Genomic DNA, 5891 nt, shown 5'->3' on the forward strand with positions numbered 1-5891 from the left:
GACATTGAAACTGTTGTAATTAAGATTCTTTTTCGAATCGGTTATCCGATGTCTAGCTAGGTAACCGATATAATAGTCAAATGGTACCCTATTACAGGACATCATATATCGAGACGTCTGTCGGATCTCGTGTGTAGATGCACGTGCTTGGATGCCTGTGTATTTCATGTCTTGAATGTTTTCAAATATGTATGTAAATATTACAAAAATGATTCATATTTAGATATATCTCTGTCGCTGTGTCCTTTGTGCGCTATGTAACACTGTGAGAATATAGTTGTGTACTGTGAGAGTATAGATAAGTAGATACTGACGACAATTGTTTGAATATAGATAAATATTGTAAGAATATTGACGAGTACTGTAAAAATATAAACGGATACTGTGAGAATATAGACGAGTATTGTAAAGCTATAGACAAGTAGTGTAAGAACATAGACAAATACTGTTAGAATATAGAAAAATACTATTAGAATATAGACGAATATTGTGAGAAATCAGACGCACGTGTGCCTAAAGAGTATATACTCCGTAGATTAATGTTTGAATTAAGTCCTCCGTCATATAAAACCAAAGGAGTAAAATAGTCCATGTCCTGGTAATGTATATATGTTACAGGGAATACGTATACTCAGGGCCTAATCTCTGGAAGTATCAGGGCTGATGTGTAATGCCTGATTCACTCGAAATTGACATTTGAAACACGCTTACCTAGCACTATACATCATTTATGTGAGACACATAAACACGCTTACTCAGCACTTTACATCACTTATGTCATACACACAAACACGCTTATCCAGTGTTTTACATCACTTATTTGAGCCACAGAAACAGGCTTACCCTTCACTTTACATCACGCATGTGAGACACACAAACACGCTTACCCATCACTTTACATCACGTATGTGAGACACCCAAACACGCTTACCCATCACTTTACATCACGTATGTGAGACACCCAAACAAGCTTACCCATCACTTTACATCACGTATGTGAGACACACAAACACGCTTACCCATCACTTTACATCACGTATGTGAGACACCCAAACACGCTTACCCATTACTTTCATCAGTTATGTGAGACACCCAAACACGCTTACCCATCACTTTACATCACGTATGTGAGACACCCAAACACGCTTACCCATCACTTTACATCACGTATGTGAGACACCCAAACACGCTTACCCATTACTTTCATCAGTTATGTGAGACACCCAAACACGCTTACCCATCACTTTACATCACGTATGTGAGACACCCAAACACGCTTACCCATCACTTTACATCACGTATGTGAGACACCCAAACACGCTTACCCATCACTTTACATCACGTATGTGAGACACCCAAACACGCTTACCCATTACTTTCATCAGTTATGTGAGACACAGAAACATGCTTACTCAGCACTTTACATTGCCTATGTGAAACAAAGAAAAACGCGTACCCATCACTTTACATCACTTTTGTCAGATACAAGAAACACGCTTATCCAGTGCTTTACATCACTAATTTGAGCCACAGAAGCACACCTTCCCAGCACTACACATCACTGATGTGAGGCAGCAAAACACGCTTACCCGGCACTTTACATCACTTTTGTCGGATAAAAGAAACACGCTTATCCAGTGCTTTACATCACTAGTTTGAGCCACAGAAGCACACCTTCCCAGCACTACACATCACTGATGTGAGGCAGCAAAACACGCTTACCCGGCACTTTACATCACTTTTGTCAGATACAAGAAACACGCTTACCCGGCACTTTACATCACTTTTGTCAGATACAAGAAACACGCTTACCCGGCACTTTACATCACTTTTGGTCTGTCTCCCAGGCCCTACAGAATAAATTGAAAAAGGAGTTCAACTTAAGTCTAGAATGATTTGGCAAGTCTAGTTTGCCTCGGATCAAGGAAATTAAGGGTCATCTAGGCTCCATTTAGATGATATTTTGTTTTATTTTGTAGATATATATTTTTGAAAAGGATAACTATTTCTGAGACTAAATGTTAGTCTAAACACACGTGAAACACAGGCACGCTTACCCATTTTGACGATCCAGAAATCAAACTTTTCACTCACTTATCCTTATTGAAGTATTTGTGAGAAGTCTATAACGTTTAAGAAAGGTACAAGTATGAGTGTGTATAAACATGCACTATTTTCAGCAAATTACATGGCAACATTTACAAGTTTCAGTATTCGGGATCCTATCCGCCTTATCCTTTACTTGCCGGGTGTCAGTTGTAAAGACAACGAGTGGGGGTAAGAATTAAGAGAATGGGTTATGAAGACGAAGGCTAGCACGGTACTGGCAGACCAGTCAAACAGAGCTTGAATTTAAAACGTCAACGCCAGAGAATAACCAGTCTCGATTATCCGCCGAAACAGATTCCATTGGGCGTGAAAGAAGCAGTGGTGAAGATTATATGAATCACTAAAAAATCAGTGACGACACCAGGTGTTCGTAAAAAGGGGCAGAAGAACATGTTCGACTGCATCCATTCAAAACCTATTCTGACAAAAAATTCACTTCAGAGAATATGTATAATCCTATTTTCACTATTTCAAGGATTATGTTTATCACATGAGGGAACCAGGTATTACACCCCTCCCTATGCATATTCCTTGTAACATATTCCCACATCTTAGCCCTGGTTAAGCATATACAAGTCACTTGACTAGGTGCACAAAAAAAACCATTAGTCCTGTTAGATAAAATTGACGACACTCTCAAATTAGCATGTGAATAATACATTCAGCCTTGAGGTGAAGAAGATATATACAATGACAGCTCTTAACATGCCTCATATCAATGAAACGATTCCATACCTAGCAAAGGTAGGGTTAGCTACGCCCCGTATAGCTTAGTTATTAGTTATAATCTTTGTCATGCAAGAATTCCAGACGAATAAACACACTTGTTCGTTTTATGAGTTCATTTGTTCCTGGTTGGTTGACGTTGATGGGACATGTAGAGGGTTTATGGAACGTAGATTTAGTTGATGGGGCATGGACAAGGTTGATGGCTTGTGGAGAAGGTTGATGGGGCGTGAATAATGTTGATGGAACGTCAAGAGGGTTGATGGAACGTTGAGAAGGTTGATGTAATGTTGAGAGGGTTGATGAAACGTTGAGAGGATTGGTGGCACGCTTGGAACATTGAGAGTATTGATGGAACGTTGAGAAGGTTGATGGAAGGTTGTGAAAAGTTTATGGAACGTTGAGAGGGTTGATGGAACGTTGAGAAGGTTGATAGCACATTGGGAACATTGAGAGTATTGATGGAACGTTGAGAAGGTTGATGGAACGTTGAGAAAGGTTGATGGAACGTTGAGAGGGTTGATGAAACGTTGAGAGGGTTGATGGCACGTTGAGAGGGTTGATGGCACGCTTGGAACATTGAGAATATTGATGGAAGGTTGTGAAAGGTTGATGGAACGTTGAGAGGGTTGATGGAACGTTGAGAAGGTTGATGGCACATTGGGAACATTGAGAGTATTGATGGAACGTAAAGAAAGGTTGGTGGAACGTTGAGAGGGTTGATGGAACGTTGAGAGGGTTGGTGGAACGTTGAGATGGTTGATGGAACTTTGAGAAGGTTGGTGGAACATTGAGAGGGTTGATGGAACGTTGAGAGGGTTGATGGAACGTTAAGAGGGTTGATGGAACGTTGAGAAGGTTGGTGGAACATTGAGAGGGTTGGTGGAACGTTGAGAGGGTTTGTGGAACGTTGAGAGGGTTGATGGAACGTTGAGAAGGTTGATGGAACGTTGAGAAGGTTGATGGAAAGTTGAGAGGGTTGATGGAACGTTGAGAAGGTTGATGGAACGTTGAGAAGGTTGATGGAATGTTGAGAAGGTTGATGGAACGTTGAGAGGGTTGGTAGAACGTTGAGAAGGTTGGTGGAACGTTGAGAGGGTTGATGGAACGTTGAGAAGGTTGGTGGAACGTTGAGAGGGTTGATGAAACGTTGAGAGGGTTGATGGCACGTTGAGAGGGTTGATGGCACGCTTGGAACATTGAGAATATTGATGGAAGGTTGTGAAAGGTTGATGGAACGTTGAGAGGGTTGATGGAACGTTGAGAAGGTTGATGGCACATTGGGAACATTGAGAGTATTGATGGAACGTAAAGAAAGGTTGGTGGAACGTTGAGAGGGTTGATGGAACGTTGAGAAGGTTGATGGCACATTGGGAACATTGAGAGTATTGATGGAACGTAAAGAAAGGTTGGTGGAACGTTGAGATGGTTGATGGAACTTTGAGAAGGTTGGTGGAACATTGAGAGGGTTGATGGAACGTTGAGAAGGTTGATGGAACGTTGAGAAAGGTTGGTGGAACATTGAGAGGGTTGGTGGAACGTTGAGAGGGTTCGTGGAACGTTGAGAGGGTTGATGGAACGTTGAGAAGGTTGATGGAACGTTGAGAAGGTTGATGGAAAGTTGAGAGGGTTGATGGAACGTTGAGAAGGTTGATGGAACGTTGAGAAGGTTGATGGAACGTTGAGAAGGTTGATGGAACGTTGAGAGGGTTGGTAGAACGTTGAGAAGGTTGGTGGAACGTTGAGAGGGTTGATGGAATGTTGAGAAGGTTGGTGGAACGTTGAGAGGGTTGGTGGAACGTTGAGAGTATTGTTGGAACGTTGAAAGGGTTGATGGAACGTTGAGAGGGTTGATGGAACGTTGAGAGGGTTGATGGAACGTTGAGAAGGTTGATGGAACGTTGAGAGGGTTGATGGAACGTTGAGAAGGTTGATGAAACGTTGAGAGGGTTGATGAAACGTTGAGAAGGTTGATAGCACATTTGGAACATTGGGAGTATTGATGGAACATTGAGAAAGGTTGATGGAACGTTGAGAAGGTTGATGGAACGTTGAGAAGGTTGATGGAACGTTGAGAGGGTTGGTGGAACGTTGAGAGTATTGTTGGAACGTTGAAAGGGTTGATGGAACGTTGAGAGGGTTGATGGAACGTTGAGAGGGTTGATGGAACGTTGAGAAGGTTGATGGAACGTTGAGAGGGTTGATGGAACGTTGAGAAGGTTGATGAAACGTTGAGAGGGTTGATGAAACGTTGAGAAGGTTGATAGCACATTTGGAACATTGGGAGTATTGATGGAACATTGAGAAAGGTTGATGGAACGTTGAGAAGGTTGATGGAACGTTGAGAAGGTTGATGGAACGTTGAGAGGGTTGATGGAACGTTGACAGGGTTGATGGAACGTTGAGAAGGTTGATGGAAGTTGAGAGGGTTGATGTGAAATAGCTTCCCCCTGTCCACAAACCATCTACGTCAAACCTGCTATTCATACAATGATGGAGCACTCTGTGTGCGCACAGTCATGCAGGGTTCCCTCTGGTCAAACAGTGTAATCATACTACGTTAATTATATGTCAAGCATTGTCACCATCTCACCCATGCCCTATGCATTGCATGCAGTATCATGCAGACCTGTCACATCCTGTCCTGGATAATATATGGAATCCTAGAAAGGGACATTGTCGCTTTGTCGTATTGTCACCCAAACAAGCAAACGGTGTCAAAATTAAAAACCAAAGCACCACAATTCGACAACGCGATATTTGTCGTGTTGTCGTATTGTCGTGTTGTCGTGTTGTCGTATTGTCGCGCTTTTAATAGGTTTGAAACGTTTTACTTGTTTTTGTGAGGGCGACAAAGCGACAATGTCCCACCTAGGTTTCCACATTACAGTATGATGTATTTGTCAATCACATGTACCATAGAGCTGTACACACAGAGGGTTGTCAAACACGTGTATCTCAGAGTGGAACACAGAGGGTTGTCAAACACGTGTATCACAGAGCTGTACACACAGATGGTTGTCAAACACACGTATCTCAGAGCTGTAAACACAGAG

General features: G+C 42.1%; 1 protein-coding gene across 1 annotated transcript in view; it reads left to right on the forward strand.

Annotated features, from left to right (window-relative positions):
• The window catches only part of LOC124114179 (epidermal growth factor-like protein 7), a 48939-nt gene extending 45991 nt beyond the window's left edge, over positions 1 to 2948 (forward strand). Inside the window, exon 8 of the mRNA XM_046474756.2 lies at positions 1 to 2948. This exon is cut by the window's left edge and continues 2651 nt beyond it. The gene's annotated coding sequence lies outside the window, so the exon portion shown is untranslated.
• The last annotated feature ends 2943 nt before the right edge of the window (positions 2949 to 5891 follow it).

This window comes from Haliotis rufescens, unplaced genomic scaffold (genome assembly GCF_023055435.1).
Source record: "Haliotis rufescens isolate VD_foot unplaced genomic scaffold, xgHalRufe1.0.p SCAF_8, whole genome shotgun sequence".
Taxonomy (NCBI): Eukaryota; Metazoa; Mollusca; class Gastropoda; order Lepetellida; family Haliotidae; genus Haliotis; species Haliotis rufescens.